A 19,028-nucleotide genomic window follows, 5' to 3' on the forward strand; every position below is an offset into this window, starting at 1 on the left:
TCTAATCGACCCTCCTTAACCACTTCTTTGGCCATCACCCCCTGTCGTGTTGTCTGCCACTGACAAGAAGAGTTTGGCTCTGTCATCTTAATAAAAGCCCTTACGTAGCTTTAAGCTGCAATGAGATCTGCCCTCGGGTACCTTCTTGCCAAAGCAAACAAGCTGCCCCTTGTAGTTCATGTGCACCAAAGTGCTGGACCCTCTTCTCTACATCTCTTTTAAATGGGGTGGAGGGAATTGTTAATAATACAGTAAATATCTATTTTGTTGATATTTATACGTTGTTTTACTACAGAAAAAGGGGGTGAGGATGCAGCCTACATTTGGGAGGAATTCCTAAAGCCTTAGTGGGGACTGAAAGCCTGAAGAAGCGTCTGGGTTGTCCTAGTCCCACTCCAGCTTACAGCAGTTGGGAGATACCGCTGCGCCTCGGCGGCTCCAGCCGAGTGTCGGGACTGTGCTTTTTGTCCTTGGTGGGAACATCGCTTGAAAAGATAGTGAGCAAACAGACCGTGGAGGAGTTACAGAAGTGCCCGGGTGGAAGGCTGTGGTGGGATAGCAGGGGGAGGGATGCTCTACTGCTGATTTTCATCTGTGGCCACACAGAAGATTGCAGGCTCCACGACTCCCAGTGCCTTGCCTTCCACAAACCTTCTGGGGAGCGGATTTCAGTAAACTGGTGTAGTTCTGCACGCTCGTACCGTGTCACTGGAGCTGTAGACGCTTATAAACTGTGCAATTCTCCCTGCTACTGCAGCGACTAACGGCAGTAATAGGGGTCCCGGTTTACAGAGAAGTTAAACTGGGGAAGATGCAGTTCAGCTGCTATACAAAGCTGTCCGTGCATTCACGATATTGCCTCACTTCCTTTTTATATTGAGGGAGATTCAGGATTTCAGTCCTGTTCGAGTCAAACTGAAGGAAACCAGCAGGACGTTTGTACCTTCCCAGTCTGGTTCCCCAATAACCTCTCCATCAGCTATTTGCATTTCAATGGCTTTCCAAGCCTCTGGTAATTGTTGGGGGAGGAGGCGGGTAAAAAGGCTATTATATTAGAGTTAGATCAGCTTTAGCAAGCCTGAAGGCATGAGAGAGCATCGCAGCTGCTGATGCAACCCATGACAGTATATTGTTTGCCGTTCCGTGCGAGCCTGGGGCGCGCACCAATGCTTGTGAGTTGATTCATAGTTACAAAGAAATGTATGAATGTAGCATGTAATCGGCAGGAGGGCAGCAGCGCTGTGCCCTGAAGCTGGAGGGAAACGGGGCGGTACGAACCGGGAATCCATGTTGGAACCGCTCATCTGGCCAAACCCGCCGACACCCGAGGGTGCCGTCCCTGGGCGGCTGTGCCCGGCCAGCGCCGGGGCTGTGTGCGACGAGCACCAGTTGTGCCTTTAAGGGAGGCCGAGGCAGCTGGAGAGCCTGGGGACTGGCCAGCAAGTGACTCAGCACCGCCTGACCTGTGCCCAGGAGCCCGGGCTATTCTGGGTTGGGCTGTGCTCAGGGCAGGCAGCCGAGATTTAAGCACTTCCAGTTGCTCCGCAGAGGATGTGCCCGTGCCGGGGCTGCAGCCTCGCACACGCTGTGTTGTCCAGGACTGCGGTGCCGTTGTCCATTTGGATCGCTGTCCTCCAAGCTCGAGGCGCCTACGACCTTTTTATTTTCTTCTCTTGAGCTAGGTTGAAGCTGTAGTCTTTAAACAGCAGAATAAACCGCCATTAGAGAAACTTTCAGTGGGAAAACATACTTGCTTCCCGTTATATTTTAACAGGTATCATGCTTAACTCTTCTTGCTGCCTTTGAAAAATCTGCTCCCCGGGCTTAACACACTTTTGTCTGCCCGAACAAAAATATGTTTAAAGAGAAGGGAAACCGCTGATCAGGAAAGGTAATGCCGGGTCAGACAAAAATCTGATTTAGAATCTTTTTCTTCCTGAATCTATTAAAATAATTTAGCAGGCTCAGAACATGTAATCTGTTAGATCTCAGAGCCCCTTGCAGGCACTAATCAATTACCCTTGGTAAGTGATGGACACATAAAAAGCATCAATTTAGCTGCTACTGAAGTGCTGCTGTTTTAAAAGCAGAATGAGCTGTCACGTAGCAACACGTAGCCTTGCCAAACGGTTGTCTGTGATGGAAAATGAAAATACTATACACAATTTAAAATGAGCAATTTAAGAGGCTGAATTACATTTCCACCTGTGTCCACCTCCTGCCTGCAGTATTGTTGTTTTATGGCCCTGTTTCCAAATATAACAATTATTTTTAAGTAAAAAAAATTGCTAATTTGAAGGTCTTTTAAATTCCCTTGTGAAGCTGGAACACATCTGGTCAAATTTGCCAAATACCTTGTTTTCTAAAGTCTTGGTTCCTTTAAAAAAAAAAAAAGCAAGCAGTAGTATGAGATGGCAACATACGAGCAGTCCTCAGCCTGCACCACCCCAGCAGCCCTCTGCTTAAAGGACTCGGGGATATTCCAGTCTCCTCCGTCACAGCTGCATCACCGTCAAGAAGGCAGGAGCGAGTTTTCCCCGGCAATGGGCTGGTGGGTCGCCGTGCTGCCAGCCCTGGTCCTGTGCCAGAGCAGAGATCTGTCAGACTTCCCTCCTTCAACTCCAGCAGCTGAGCAGAGGGAAGCTGCTGGGGGTCCTCAGATCCTCCCCAGCCCGCAGCATGCTGTGGCTCACCGGGTGAAAGTCACGGCTCAGTAGAGCTCCCCGTAAACAGACTTACTCCGCTCCTCACCTCCCGCCAAGTGCCAAGTACTACTTGCTGTAACCATCTTCCCAGAGAGCCTCCAGTCTGGTTCTTTGCAGAACGGATGCATTGGGGGATATTTGTACAAGCTAATTTTAAGCATGTCATTTCTCTGCCTAAACTAGATGTCTAGACTCCTGCTATAATCAAAGGTGAGAGGCAGGTTCCTAATTACAGCGCTATGAATCACACCCTAAAAGATCCCTTGTCTGTATGGGCAGTGTGGGCACCTTCCATAGCTGCTTAAAACGGGTCTCAATATTCCCTGTTGTGTGCTGGGTCTGCCACTGCTGCTGCAAACAAGTACAGAACCCCATCCCCTTGCGTAAATCAAATGCTTTAGCTGCACTCTTAAAGGAGAAATGTTAGTAGTACTCGGATGGAAATTAACTGGAGAGTGCATTTATTTTTGGCCGGTCCTCCGGGAGCACCTGCCAAGCATTACCTCTCATTTCAAGCCTGACTGTTCCTGCTGAGAAAGTCTGATGGAGCTCCGAGTCTGGGTCAAGGTGAGTGCCTGGCTCTTCATCAGCTGTCTGTGCCATTTAAAAGAGAAAGAGGAAAGAAAGCTAAGCAGCAGATTGGGTGTGAGGAATGGTGTGCTCCTGCTAGAGAGTGCAGGAATGAGAAGAAACAGGACTGATTTTATGTGCTGATTAAATGCACCTGCCAGTCCCCAAGCATCACTGTAGAGTTGTAGAATAAAAATGTTGAATCGTAAATTAAATAGGGAAAATTAATTCTGGCCTTGTCTACTCCGGGATGATAGCCAATTGCTTAAAACAAGGCTTAAGTACACCTCTTTGAAACCAGAGTAATTGACACAAGCCGTGGTGCCTGTGTGAAAGGTTTCTGAGAGGCATTAAAGCCATCGTGTGAACACCCTCAACTGTTGGCCATGGGGACCTCGATATCAGGTGGGCCAGGCTCTCCCCTTCAGCAGGATCATGACCGGAGCGTGCACAGGGATGTGCTTTGCTGGTTGCCTGGAGGTCCCCGGTGCCGAACGGGAGCTGGTGTGACCAGACTGCTCCGTCTCCCGCTTCCCAGCATCGTGTTGCTGGGAGCGCACTGGTGCAGCTCTGCTGGCAGCAGGACTTGGGGGAAGAGACATTCAGGACTTTGTTTTCTCAGAATAACTGTGGTCTCAAATGGAAAGACACTGGGGCATTGGGGTCAATTCACCTCTTTCGCAAATGCATTAGAAACTTATGCTTGTTCTCTGGATTCCTGAAAAGCAGAAAAACATGGTGTTTTCATTTTTTAAAAAATTTCCACCAGGGATAGAAATTTCTGGCTGAGAATCCGAGGCCTAAACCCAAAGAAAACATGTCTTATGAAGCAGCATAACTGCTCTGGCCAAGGTTTTTATTTTTTTTCTCAGCTTACTCCAGAAGTCTGCAGAATCCAAGAGGGGCTACAGAGTGTAAGGTGACATTCAGTGGATCAATGAACAGCTGTAAAAAAGCTTTCCTGCCTTTCCCAGCAGTTAATAACTTCCTTGCACGGAACTTAATTTTTTCAGAAAGACCTCATGTGTTTTTTGGCTGACTGAAGACTGGCAAGGAATGTTCATAGTTACGAATGGGGAGATTTTCTTTTTTTAAGGGAAATAAAAAAACCAAACTCTCAAACAAACAAACTTTCTTTCACCAAAATCTTTGTGCCTGTTGCTCAGAGTGTGCAATATTACCTGCAGTAGTAAAATGCTGCATAAAGCAGCCTTATTCAGACTGAGAAGTGTGGAAATTTGAGTGCAGGACAGGTAGTGTCAGGCAATCAAGGTGTCTGCTTGGATTTTTTTCCTCGCACTGGACAGGTGTGGTCTATGTGGCTGGGTTAGTACAACGGTGGAGTGGGCACTGGCAAAGAGCAGCTATGACTCAGGGCTGATACTGCTTGGGAGGAAAGTGGGTGTGTTGCCAAATCCTGGATGCTGGCCCTTGGAGAAGAGAGATGACTGTGTCTTCTTGGCTCCTGAACCTATTAGCACAGCTAAATTGTACATGACCCTTGGGAAGACTTTTGAGGCCAAAACCACAAAAAAACCCCAGATTCTTTCCTCTAAATACTAAGTCCTAGGAAACTACCATGGTCTCAATCTACTATGCATTGTCTTGTACAATGTTAGCCCTCTTCGGTAAATTAGGTTTTGCTTGTTTACTCATCATTCCACCTGTAATGGAAAAGTTCCGTCAGGTGTAATGGAAGTTATGTACAAAAAAGGAAACTAACACTTATAAATCCAAAAAGTTTGGGATTGTTCTTAAGTAATTGTGTGTCTGTTATTTTTTTTTTTTTTTTTTACCATGACATAAAATTTTGCAGTTGGGCAGTGATTTTGTACTAAATTTTGTTACAGGTTCAAAACCCTATTGAAAAGTGCTCATACGTCTGGTACTTTCTCTGTGCCTCTCCTGTAAATGTGAGAGTTAAAAACCCAAGTGCTGGAGATGGACAAATTCTTCTGAGACCAGTGCACAGTTTTTCCCTTGTTGGGGCTGTTCAGGCTCACTACAGGCTGATAATCTCTACCACATCAGCTGGATAGATATGAATTTGGTGTTTTTAACTCAGTATTATGGGGCTAATTTTCTTTTTATCAAACCCTGGGGACATATACTAAGTGCTATAATGTATGACTTAAAAAGAGGAAAAATCTATACAATTCAGGCCCTTTTTCTAAGTTTTTTTGTTGTGCTGTGCTCCCAGCTCTTAGGCTGGTCTCTACTGCATGGAATATGTGACCCGGCTCCTACTGACAGGCATCATAACACGAATCAGTGTGGAAGGGTTCACTCAATGCGCTCTTACCCGGCATTATTTACCTATAACCACAGTTGTTTCTCCTGCTGATGCCATAGAGTGGATCTCCAGGTGTAGCAAAACTCCAGGGCTAGCAGAAAGCAGAGCTGATGGGTGTTTAACTGCTGACTTAATGAACAGAAAAATATCTGACACTATTTTGACACATGCTTGAAGTGATTGCATTTTATGCTTGTAAGGCTTTGAATTAGTTTTCTTAGTTTTAGCTCTTTTCCTTTCCCTGTTGCTGTGATCATAATGCTTTCCTTCCCCTCTTCACTCCACCCGTCACCTCCTATATTCTTTAACGTCTTCCCAATTTGGGGGGAATTTAACAGCCTTGTTTCATCCAGTCCTAGTCTGCATTCTGGAGGGATGCGTGCGGCAATAACAAGCCCACTCAGATGCTGAGAGCAAACGCTCTCCAGCAGCGTGGGCTGACATGCCGGGCAGCTGATTGCCAAGTATAAACCTACCCAGAGCAAAGGCAGAATAGACTCTCTGCTAGCACAGGTGTTTGCAGGAAGCAAGTGAGTGCATCCATGTGTTCAGGTCTAATGCAATTTGACCAAAATTTTGTCCTCTGCTTGTCAGTCCAGGTGCTCTGGGCAGGCACAGAGAGGAACTATCTCTGTGCTAAAGATCTTACTATGAAAATAGACTCTTGTTGCTTGACCGTAGTGTAACAGCCAGCTTTCATGCCCAGACAGAATTCCAACCAATGTCAAAAGTTTTATTTCCACTGAGAAATTAGTAAGCGCTGCAGATTTTGCAATATTATCAACACTAAAAGACAGTCTGGACTGTGTTTTCCCTACTGTTGTCATCTGAAACACTTAGGGGTGACTACGAGTGTAAGTCTCTATAACTCTTTCATTTTGCTCATTTGATTGCTGAATTGCTGTCTGCTCAGTTAATTAATTTCTCCTGCTGTGCTCTGGTCTTTCACACAACACTAGGGACAAAAAAAAAAGTCTTTGAGAGTGAGACAATGTAGTGCAAACTCTCAAAAGTTGTTAGAGTGACCTGGGGGAGGTGAGAGGTTCTGAAAGTTGGTTTTGTTGTTTAGAAATGGTTTTCCTGTAAAACACAAGTGCATGTGCCACTGCGGAGTCAGCGGTCAGAGACACTAAACAGGAAGGAGTTTGGTTGACCCATTTGGAAACCCATTATGAAATTCTGTGATAATTCATTGTAAACAAGTTCTTAAGTGATGGAGAAGCTGTTTCTTTCCCATTTAAAGCTGTCAGACCTTTTTACCGCTGGGGTGAGGGTTGTGCTATCTCCTGCAGCTCTGCTTCGGGAGCTCAGCCGGCATTTTGGACTCTGTTGCCGTTCCTGCCACAGTCAGGCTATGAGCTGTTCCTTGGTGAATTGCACTGGCGATAATTAAATTTTCATTCCCCCATCTTGAGCCAACTGCAGAAGTGTAAATATTGTTACTGCCGTTTTACAGGTGAGGGGAAGACGGGTGGGGAGAAGTGGGATTGGCCGTGGCTGCGCTGTGAACTGAGCAGCTTGCACTGATGGGGCAGCCTGAGAGATGCGGAAGAAAGACCCCATGGGTTATCACTGCTCTGGGAGAGTCCCCAAAATGCCGCCTGCCTGACTCTGTGCAGAACAACACCTGCTTTGACTCCCATGTGTTTAAGCTGCTGCATTGGTCTGCTGGAGCCGAGGCTGCACGCATCTGGAGGCCGGGCTGGTGGGGCTCTCACGCCGCTGTTGCCAGGTGTTAGAGCCACCACTCACCATGGTTCTTCCCTTCTGAGTGTCTCTCCACAGCCTGGGACAGTGCTTGGACCCTTGCTGCTGGTTCTATAAAGACTATACAATGGTGCATGTCATCTGGGGTGTTTCTGTGTGTTGCGACTCCGTGGGAAAGCTCAGTGCTGGGAGCTCCTGGCTTCCAGATGCAGCGTCTGCCATCCCTGCTCCTCCCGGCGGAGCCAGCGCTGTCCCTGGTGGGAGTGTTTGCTACATCAAAGCTCTGGTTTGTGCTGCGAGCGGATGATTTCTCTGGTATATTTACACTTGTAAAGGAAGATTTTTTTTTTCCCCCCATGTAAATATCACAGCACTTCTGTTGCTTCTGCGCTGGCCCATCTGTGCACCATTTTCACTTGTACTGACTCATGTTCACAGAGTAGTAAGAACTGTCTCTAAGTGTTTTAATTTCTGCATTAGAGTGGGCCTATTTTGCTTTCCCAGTTAGCTCCCAGGCAGTTGAGTGCTGGGCTTTCTTTTTTCTTAATGACGTCTCTGGACTCTGTTGGGTCGGTATAGACTTAAATGAAGTAGTTTGCATTTTTTTAATTCAGATTTTTCAAAACTTGTCTTCCTGTGTTTCTGGAGTTTATTCTCTGTAGTGAGATGTTTGTTCTGCCTGTTTTCTGCATGACCAGAAGTCACTGGGTGTGCAGCCCTTCTGAAAGTGGGTACAATATATTTAATCTGTCATAAGGTTTCAAGTTCAGATATTACAGAAGAAGGAAATGTTAGGTTAAGGTTGTTCACACAGATCGCGTTCAGGCCTGTTGAGTTGTGCTGTGCTCTTCTTAATGAGTAATTACATACTAATTTTCTTCACCTTCTACTAGAGTAAACAGCAGCTGTTTTCTGAACAACTCTCGAATATTTTGCCTTGTCTTCACTGCTCCATGTGCACCTAAAGTCATCTTCATTGTCTGCAGGTCAGACCTTGCTCTGGAGATAGGCTGATCACAGGCTCTTTTTAGTAGCTGCTTCCCTGGTGTTCACTGAGGTGTAGTGTCTGTACCCTCGCTCAGCTTGAACTGTCTCCCAGCTCTCTTCTGGCCTGGTACCACAGAGACCCTGCAACCAAAGGGCACATTTGCAATGAAAGCCCCATCAAACCCTGCAGGAGCATCCTCGGTCACAGTTGGAAGCTGCACGTGCTGCCTCACCAGAATGTCTGGCACAGTGGAGCACTGAGCTTGCTCAGCACTGAGGATGGTCAGAGTAGCTGCTGGATCTCTGCTGCACGTGTGTGAAGAGCAAATATATATATATAAAGTCTTAGGCTGAATACCGCCAAATTATGATCCTTTTTCCCCCCTGAGAATATTAAAAGACGTGTTTCGCAGAAGTCGAGTCTGCCAGTATTCTACGGTATGGCTTTTAGAAGCATGGAGATGTGAGAGCATTTCAGTAAATGACAAAAAGCTCCTTTTAACAGGGGCAAGAGAGAGTCTTTTTGCTTAAACATGTTCTTCAGAAAGACTTGAGCTACTTCAGCTGAAATGAAAAAGTTTAGCCTGAGGCCAAACACAGCTGGAGAAATTTTGAGCCCAAACAATTAATTAGAGATGAAGTTATGAGCCACCAAAACTGGAGTTATACAATAGCCAACCATAATTACAGTGGTGCTTTCAGCTCTGCCTGTAACTTTGGCACATGTGTCAATGTGAGTTCTTGGGTCACTCTCTCAGGAAAAGCTTTCTTGCAGAGCTGCATATAAACCCCAGCTTGCTGATTTGAGGGGATGGAGCAAGTGTTCAACATCAGAAATAATTTGCTTCTGAAAGACAAGTTAACAGATGACTTTCAGAGCAGCGTCTTGTCTGTGTTCAGTGTTTACCCAGGGTCAGGTTTAGCTGGGCTATTATGTTTCTGTTGCCCGTGGGAGGAAGGGTGTAATGAAGAGGAAGCCTCCTGTGACGGAGATCAGCTCAGCCATGAGGAGGCTGGGATGGCAGAGATTAATGGGGTTGCATCCCATCTGCAATACCTTCATCTGAGCAAGGCTTTCCTGGGAAACTGGAAGGTAACCTTCCAATGATGGAGACTGTCTGTTGTAAAGGCAGTTCCTTGTTAGCAAGGAGAACACAGCAAGACTGCAAGTGTGTCCTGGGTGAATGGTGCCTCATGGAGATGTTCAAGCCACACACAATCACGGGTAAGCATTTCAGAAGCTTGCACACGGGGGAATATTCTCACCTCCATCGGGTGCTAAATTGAGCTGCATGTGAGCCCTTACAGCAGCAGAGGTAGCGCTGACAAACACTCATCTTCGGTGATGAAAGGAGTGCAGGTGAGAGGAAGTTTTGTGGGAGGAGATCCTGCTCTGAATTTCTTGTGGAAACCGTAATTATGTGATTCAGTGAAGAGAGGTATGAGGGTTTCCAGTGTGAGCTATAAAAAACACTTAGGGAAGCAGCCTGCGGTTGAGGCTGTTCATTCAGACCTTATCAACTCATGTGGGAGCGTGGAAATCTTAGCACTCCTCCTTATCTCTTCTCTCCCGGGAGATCAGTGTTGAGAGAGTTTGACCTTTTGCTTACCGTTTCAAATTAAACCCAGTGTAATTGTGGCTTTGGCCATGCAGTGCCTCGATCACTTAATGAAATAATCTTGTTCCCTGCCCTTGTGGGTAGAAATATGTCTTGCCAAAACACCACTTAAGTGGTACCTGGAGGATAGTTGTAGTAGAGCTATAGCAGAAATGTCCTCCCTTGCTCTAGGTTTTTCCTACAGGTGCAGAGCTTGGGATGTTTGAGGTGGTTGAATTTTGTCCCTCTGCTTCAGGGAAGCTCCTGTTTTGTATATGAAGAGGATCCCAGTTTCTGTGCTTGCTCCTGGGCTTTTGCAGTTACTTGCAGATTTAAATGAACTTTAAATCAACATTGATTCAAAGCATTCAGCACAAGGAGGTCCCAGATCTGGAGTGGATGTTCTCCAAAAGCAACGGTGCCTTGGTACCAGCACAAGAGTGTCCGCTCAGAGAGCTCTCAGCCACAGCGGGCCCAGAATCTGTTTTGCTTTCTCACACTTGGAACTGTTATATTTTAAAGGATATCAAGCGGCAAATGTGGCAAAGGGGAAAAATTGTTACAGACTGTATTTGGCTGAAAACCAGCAAAGATAAAATACCATACGTTCTGTGCAATGAGCTCCTACATAAATGATTCATTCACTAGAACACAGCTGGGGTCAACACCTTCTGTCTGAATAGACCAAAGTTATGCAAATATTTTTGTGTGGATTTTCTCAAACAAAACACCAAAACAATATATTCTGTTCCAATAAAATAGCTCTTTATCTATGTAACTTTTAAGAATCAAAATCCCACATGAGCAGTGTCACCATGTTATACACATATATACAGCAGCTGAATAGCTAGAAAATGACAAGCTATGCCCTAGAGATGCAAACTCTGAAAAGATTGCTTGTTTTCCTCTGTATTGCCAGCCAAGTCTGTTCTATAAATTGTATGTGGTGGAGATCACACTATTTCAAAATATCAAATTGCTAATTAAAGAAACTACTCAAGGAAACTTTCCAGTAGAACAATATATGCAGTGGGATAATAGTAGTCACTATTTCTTTAATGAGTTTCTTTCCTAACCAGAATTTCTTACAATACATTCAGTGCAGCCATTCAGTTTGATTATTATGAATCACATGTGTATTATTTCTGATTTGGTATTAACATAGAAACTTCCGATGAACCATAGTATTACAAAATCAGGTCTAGTGTATAGAATGGCAATATCATTCTTGCAGATAAAAGCATGGAAATGAAGGTCTTTATGCAGCAATGCAATTTAATGTGTTCGTTTTGAGCCTTAATTTGTAAAGGCGCTGAGAAACTACATGTCTAGTTGTAGCCAAGAAGAGTGGGGTGTCTCTGGATGGTCAGATATGTTGATCCACAGCATGAGCATTGCTCTGCAGTGCAGCATTGCATTCTGTAAAATCTGAAATAGCAGGAGGTCATGGGAGAGAAAAATTTTTCTTTGTGGGTGTTCTCAGAACATGGTTGGTTGAGCTGGACATTTTCTTAAATACTTATATTTTGCTATAGTGAAGTGATTTAACAATGTCATCCAAGGGATGGTTTGTACAAGCCCTCATGAAATGATACGGGTAGATTAAGTCAAGCAAAAAGTAGTTTAGTTGTGTAGCAGAGAGAATAATGGAGAAACAAGGAGGTCTCTTAAATTCCTTCTTCCCTGTTCAGTGAGAGGATGGTGATGAAACTATTTCCTTCAGGTTCTGAATAGAAGTTGACATAATGAATTGGATTTCCAAAAGTATTCCAAGAAGGTGGACAGCTTTTTTGGTGGCTTGTTGGTGGTAACTAGGTGCCTCATTTGGCATTCTTGAAAATCCTTCATTCCTGCTTAAGAGGTTTTCTAGTGTCTATTTCATTTTCTCTGGTGAACAAGAATGACTTCTTGATCTTAGGTTTTGCATTCCCAAATAGCCATTCATCATATTCCCCTCAAGCAAAGAGAGTAACCAACCATTTAAGGCAAAGAACACAAAAGCTTCCTAAGAATAAAGGTAAGGCTCTTCTTCCTCATATGTTTGGAGTGGCTACCAGGCATTAGATAAGTAGCCCTTGATGAGTCCTTGGTTTGAATCATATTATCTCACCAGACACTTAGCCAGAGACCTGTGGAATGACTGCTCTTCAGCTACGTTAAAAATCTCTCCTGTAGCCTCTGGTGCTCTGAATGATGTAGCCTCTTTATCATCGGACTTGATGATAACAGCAGTGTTTGGATAATGGTTCTTCCATAGCTGGTCCTCACCCTGGCACTGGTTACCGTGACTCTTCTGCATCTCCTTGCTCTGACTGACTCCCATTCCTTTCCAAATAAGAACTGAAACAAACCCCGTGGGAATAAATCACTTGGAGAAGGACAGCAGCTTGACTTGGCCGTTATCTGAAGACAGTGGAGCGAAAGCCTTCAGGTGGGGGATCGGCACTTCACTGTGCTATGTTCTACACTAACTTGTAATAGAAGGATTAGAGAATTTAAATACGTGAGTTAATAAGGTTGTCTGTCCATTTCGGCCAGTAGAACTGGGCCAGAGTGCTGTTTCCTCTGTATTGGTTGCAGATAGGTCAGTCTGCTAGGAAATTAATTTGTTGTTAACTATCAGTAGGACACTACTCTGGTCAGGCTACATGTGCCATTGCTTTCTTGGCATCTAAGCTTCCCTTGGGTGTTTGTCACGAGAGTTAGTGACCTGGTGAGCTATTTCCAAATACGACCCGTGGCATATGACTGAGGTCAGGGAATACGGATCAGCTTAATTCCCATGCGTCTAAAGCACCTTGTCAAATACTGAGAAAAACACTGGAGGGTCTAACAGGTCAGACTTCACTCATCAGGTCCAGACTTGGCTCTTTTGTCTGTAAGGTCTAACAGGGAAGCAAAAGTCTCAGTCCAATCACCGCTGTCCTCAGCACCTCCAAAACCTGGGTTGGATGTGGATTCTGTCTACTAGTCAGTGTTTTAAGAAGCAAATAAATGTTGATGGAGGGCCTCCTTCATTCCAGGAAGAAGTCAGGAAAGAAAGATGGGAAGGATCAAAGACCAGTATACGTTCCCGTGCTCATCAGAGCCATCTTTGGGCAGCTTCTCTCAGTGTGGAAGGCATCGTGTTGGATCTGAGAGTTACTGGTCTGGGAAGATGTTGACACCTGAGTGGTGGAAAGCGTAGAGAGAAGGAGAAGTTGGTGAAGGGCAGCAAGTGACCACAGAGTCCCTCATCATTGACCATGGACCCCTTTGTTTTTCTTTGTTTGGTGATGGGTGTTCCCACACCCCTTTAGATGGTGTCCCTGCTCCTGCCTTGCAGAGCATTGCTCTTTGCATCTCAGTGGATTTATTCTCCTCCTTATCAAATTTTAATTAAAACTCCTTTCTCCCATTCCTTCCCCCTCTCCCAAACATAACCAGCTGAAGAAAAATGAGCTGGTAAGTCATTGTTTTTACCACTCTGGCAGCAAACAAATGTTATGTCTGGCACACTGGGCACCAAGTCAGAAAATGAATCAGCAGCTGTTGTGACAGAAGCTTTTTCCTGAATGGGGAAACAGAGACAAAAAGAAAACAGGCCAAGGAGAGGTTTCTGCGGTGGGCATTGCCAGCCCCTCACTGCCATGAGGAACGTCTTTGCCCTTTGCTGGGGAAGGCAACCTGGCCACAGGTGGAGCCTCCCCTCTCACCTCCAGCATGGGACTGGGAGCACCATTTAGTGACTGGGATCAGCTGGGAGCTGCTGCCCACGGCCGTGCCGGGGAGGGGAGCAGTGGGACAAGGTGCCCCGGCACCTTGATGGGGAGCTGGTGTTTTACGAACAGCAAGAGTGACCCACATCGATGCAGGTCTTCCTGAAGGCCACGTCTCAGATGCGTGGGTGGTGGGGCAGTTTTGCAGGCGCATTGATCAAGAAACACTTATTTGTCCTGGGACTGCACTATGGCGTGATTTGCTTTGTGCCTGTCTGTGGAAAAAGGATGAATTATTTCTTTGTGTCTTGCCGGACTCGGATCCGTATTTAGTTGCTTTAAGCGGTAACCTTGCACATATTATACATGCTGTGGGCTGCAAGGTCCTGGAGGAAAAAGTGGTTTATGGTTTATGGTGCCCCCAGATCATCCTCATCCTTTTTCTTTATCTAATGGCTAACTTCTCATAAGGACTTAATTTGCTTTGTGACCTGTGGCATCTACCACTTCTTCTATGCCAAACATTTAAGGGCACATGAGAAGTGTTTTTGACTAATATTATGTACTTGTTAATACTTTGAAAACTATTTCTACAGGAGCAACACTGGAGTTTTATCGGCTAAGTAAATATTTCTGGGCTAAGCTAATACACGGAATAGATCTGGAGGCATTACCACGCTGGAGCAGGCACAAGGTCCGGCTGGAGAACAAGCACCATACAACTGCGTGATGACCAAAACTGAAGCTTCAGCAGGTTTGTCTGAGACAGAGAAGGAGCCCCCATACCTCCTTGGAAAGGGCTGCTTTTGCTAGGGTGTTTTTAATGGGAATAACAGACAACTGAGCCAGCGGAGCTGGTGACTTGCAACCTGAATAGCTTCAGTAAAGTCCAAAGGGACAGTGTGTGGTTGTGAGTCAGGGCAGAGGTTGTCTTGGGTTCCTGGAGACAAGTATCACAATATTTATAGCTCCTTTCATGCCACATGGACAAGCAATGTGTTTGTCCTTTCACTGTCCCTATAAATTCCCTCCTGACCTCTGCAAAACAGAGTATGCTTTAATGCCTGCCCTGTCACATGCTACTGGTGACATAGGTCGGGGCAGAGGTTTGTTCCATGGCATGGCTGGAGGGGCTCTGGCTGCCTCTGCTTTCCTCTTGCTAAGTGTACAGTGGCATTGATCGCCCAACCCATGGCCTCACTGTGCCAGAGATCCCTCCTGGCTTTGGTCAGGATTTGCGCAAGGTGGGATGGGTTGTTTTCTGTTAGTAGGACAGACTACAATAATTATGGTAAGAATAAAGTTAGGGATAGATCTGTTTGACTTTTGACTTTTTGTGTATCGACTGACAAAGTTTTCAGTGAAGTTGAATGATTCATATTTCCCTCTCAGCTCCCTTCACTCCAGCGCCAGCTCCCTCCTTCTCATCCAAAAAATTGCCGGGTTCTCTGCATCATAAAAATCTGCAGTGCTGTGGAAGTCTTGGGCAGAAAAGACCTGCAATTCCACAGGTTTCCCAGCCAGAGGAGGAGAACATAGTACTGACAGCCCAGCCCAGCATTGTCATGGAAAGGTGTTCTGACAGAGGTTTGTTATTCACTGACCAAAGCACTGACGTGACAACAGTCACAGCCTCAGACGTACCAGTGCTCTGAGTCCTCCATTAACTGGTTTACATAGGAAGAAAAAAAGACAGCTGAGGAAGAGAAAGATTGCCCTAATAGGTGGGTGGTTACTTTTTCTTTAGTTGGTTTTGGTTTATGACTTTTATGACTGGTGGATTTACAATCCATCAAGGGGAACCCCTTAGACATTCCTTTCTAAGAACACCACTTTTTATTATCTTATATAACTTATTTTCTCATCTTGATCTGGATCCTGCAAAGCCTTTCCGTCATGTGTAGATGCAGTGGTGCTCTTGTGGCTTGTGTGGCAGCAGCTCAAGGGACCCTGGCTCTGCTGGAGCAGGGGCAGGACCCAGCAACAGCCCAATGTTGCCCCAAAGACTTCTTTAGCTCCTGGGTGGCTTCATCCTGAGCTGCTGAAGTCAATGGGAGATGTCCCAGTCCTTCAAAGTAACTTATTGTGAACAATTTCTGAGCGGACTTTAGGTTAATTGTTTCTGTTTGCACATATGGAAAGGAGGAAATGACGTGCTATTGGCGAGCATGTACCATGCCCACTGAGGTGGTGTGGAGGGACCTTTCCCATCCAGCCTCATGCATGTAAAAAGGATTGGGCCTGACTCAAGGTGTGCATGCAGCTTGCTTTGCAGGCTTTAGTGAAGTCGCTCCTGATTTGCTCTGGGCTGCGATTATGTTAGAGGAAAATGATAATTCTGGATGAAGAATCAAAATCAAAGCTGGAGGAGGCAAAGGTGCAGTGAAATTTCAGGCCTGACCAGTCATCTGTGCAAGCACCAGCTATCTCCTAGCCAACAGGCAGAGTCCACCTCCTTCAAACACTTACTGCCGAGCTTGTCGGCTGTGCTGACAGCACCGGGTTCTCTCGCAGCAGCACCCACAGACACAGCTCTGCAGTTTTAAGGGCTTTCAGGATTAGGCCAGGGCTCCTGCACAGCTGTCATACCTTGCCCCTATGTTACATCCACTGAAAGATTTTTGAATGGACTTCAGAAGTCATTAGGAATCCAAATGTCGACTTGCACTTGCAAAATGTCTCTGGTTAATGTTTTCCTACCGACGCTCTGCTTTGCTCCCCGCCTGCCAGAGTTTCCTGTGACCTATTTGAAATATCACTCTCCTAAGTGAAAATGTGCCTCTCTTTTTCAAACTTGCAAAACTCACAAAAATAAATAGCCTAATTTGGGCAGTTAATAGCCCTCTCCTGGGGCTCCTCTCAGCAACTAAGAGGCCTTTTAAATACAACATTTGTGACTGCGTCATTAAAGCTCTGCATGATCCAAGCAGGCTAAACCAAAAAGAAATGCCTTATTTGATCTAAGTTTTCTTTTTTTTTTTTTTTTTTAAATAGTGACACTAGAGACCCATTTATTTTTAATTACACAATTGCTTTATTAAAAGCCTAAATCCTGCAGTCCCTAGTCATTGCTCAGGCAAAACTGCTATCATTGAAGGAAGGACCTGTAGGAGTCAATCCTAAAAATAGGGCAGCTGACAAAGTCTGCCTTTCAAAATGGATTTGCTTTATTTTTGAAGGATTTTCCAAGTCAAAAGAACTTGCCTCTGCTTTACTTTTCAGTTCTGCATCAATTCGAAAGCTGAATGTAGGAAAGCAGTCGCTCCAGAAAGCAAAACCAACCTCAGCTTTTCTTTTAGACTGGCTGTGCTGCCCTTTCCACCCTTAGGCAGCACCCTCTACATAGCCGTGTTAGTATTTACTGGCATGACGAGGTGAGGTAGCCCCAGCTCTGTCCAAACACGTCTGAGCCTGAGCCAGCTCTGCCTCGGTGGGCCCTGAGCAGAGGTCTCTCTGACACCCACCCATGGGATGACTTGCCCTGTGCCCAAATGAGCCCTGCAGAGCCCCCAAGCTGTCAGTCAGGTTCCTGGCCCCTAAACACCTGTCCTGTTCTCCTACCAAGCATAAAGCCTCCTGCAAACCCTCCCTGGGATGGGGTTTGTTCTGCTGGAGCTGCAGCACCTCCCTGCAGCCCTGCCTGCACCTGGGGGCCCAAACCAGCTGCAGGGAGAGTGACAGAGGGCAGGAGCGATCCAGGGCCTCCGACCCTATGCTAGTACACAGGCTGTGCTACCCAAATGCATTTCTGTCCTTGGACTCCATGTGAAGGGCCGGTCCCCTTGCTAGGCTAAGACGGTGGTGCTAGCAGTAGGAGAGGGAACAGGCTGACCAGGCACATATACTGGATTATATTCCTGGGCTAAACTCCAGAGCCTTCAATTTTATTATCTAATTACCCGAGCAAACTCATTAATCTTTATTTTTCACTCTTACCCGCAGACCCCATTTAAATGCAGCTCTGCTATGTGAAGTGTTGCCCAGGCAATCTCCACTTGGAAAAAGTCATGGTTTCTCAGCTTTATTCACTCAGACTGTGTTTTCTTACTGTAAAGGATGCATGGCAGAAATCCCAGCCCTGGTCAGTGGCAGAAATCTATGTTAGGCTGTGCTGGGGCAGCGAGGGCTGCATTGTCACGGGCAGCTGCTCTGGGGAGAAAGATAAAGAAAATAAACCTCTAATTTTATGTGAAGTTTGTGTAGCTAGATGTAGCCTTCATCGTCAGTGTGACAAAGCATCACTAGATTGTATACAGGGCTTAGTGGTGTGGCTTACTGTGGTCTATGGCTTTATTACCAGGTACAAATGCCAAGAGTCAGTAAACAAAAACAACAGGGGGAAGAGCCCTCCCCAGAAGTTAATGAGACATCAGGAATGTAGCCCTGGAAACTGGAGCCCGTGAGGGCACCAACCCTGGCATCCCATCCTTTTCCTGTTCAGGTCAAAGCAGGAGCTTGGCCTCACTTCTCTGTTCTTGAGCGCCCGCGGCTAACGCACGGCGTGAAACCCTCCGGCCGGGTGTGCCAGGGAGGGCAGTGGCGTGCTGGACATGAGCCCTCCTCTCCATATGTTGCTATCGTCTATATGTAATCCATGTACCGTGCCGGGACACAGGCTCCCTGATTAGCATAACCCTGCCCCTGGGTGGGGCTTGGCTTATATGTTGCTTTTTCTGTGCTCCTTGCCTTTATTTCCTAAGGGAATGCAGATACTGGCAGGTTGCAGTGGGCATCCAGAGCAGGTAAATGACTAAAAAGGGCTAAAGTAGAAAACTTTCTTTTAGATCTAGCAGTCTTCATGTTTGCAGGCACTGGGGAGGGGGCGGAGGGAAGGGAGAGGTGGCAGATGCTGCAGAGCATGAGGCTGCTGTCTCGCCAGCTTGTTTTTATCTTCGAGAGAGGAGAGACGTGGGGGAGAAGCCCTCACGCAGTCTTTCTCCCTTAGAGGCCTCCTGCAGAAGCAGCCCTTCTGGTGCTGCTTTGCCAGCCCCGGCGTGCAGCCTGCTGGAGTTGAGGGGCTCTGTCTCGCAGGAGGCTGGGGCAGACACACAGATGCTTTGTGGAGTTCAGTCTGCCCTCCAGGCAATCGGGTGCTCCCGCCTCTCAGCAGACAGCGTGGCCAGGACGAGTGCGAGCAGGAGCAGCCAGGGAGGTGTTGTGTTGTGTGCTGTGCAAGGAGCTTGAGAGCCAGGGCTGCTCAGCAGGGCAATGAAGTTGTGTTGCAACACAGGTGGGTATGTGACAGGGAAGGGTGCTCCATCCTGGCCTGCTCTGGCAGAGGAAATGCTCTGCAGAGAGGTGGAGGCACCTTCTGCAGGATAGACCTCCTTAATTCATGCTGAATAGCAAGCATATGGAAAGGAGTCTCCCGGAGCACAGCACATGGAACGCCAGGACACGGAGCAGAAGGAGAAATGGAGATGGGAATGAGCAGTTGTAGGAAAAGCTGCTACATCTGGTGGTGGAGATG

The sequence above is a fragment of the Caloenas nicobarica genome, chromosome 12, assembly GCF_036013445.1.
Source record: "Caloenas nicobarica isolate bCalNic1 chromosome 12, bCalNic1.hap1, whole genome shotgun sequence".
Taxonomy (NCBI): Eukaryota; Metazoa; Chordata; class Aves; order Columbiformes; family Columbidae; genus Caloenas; species Caloenas nicobarica.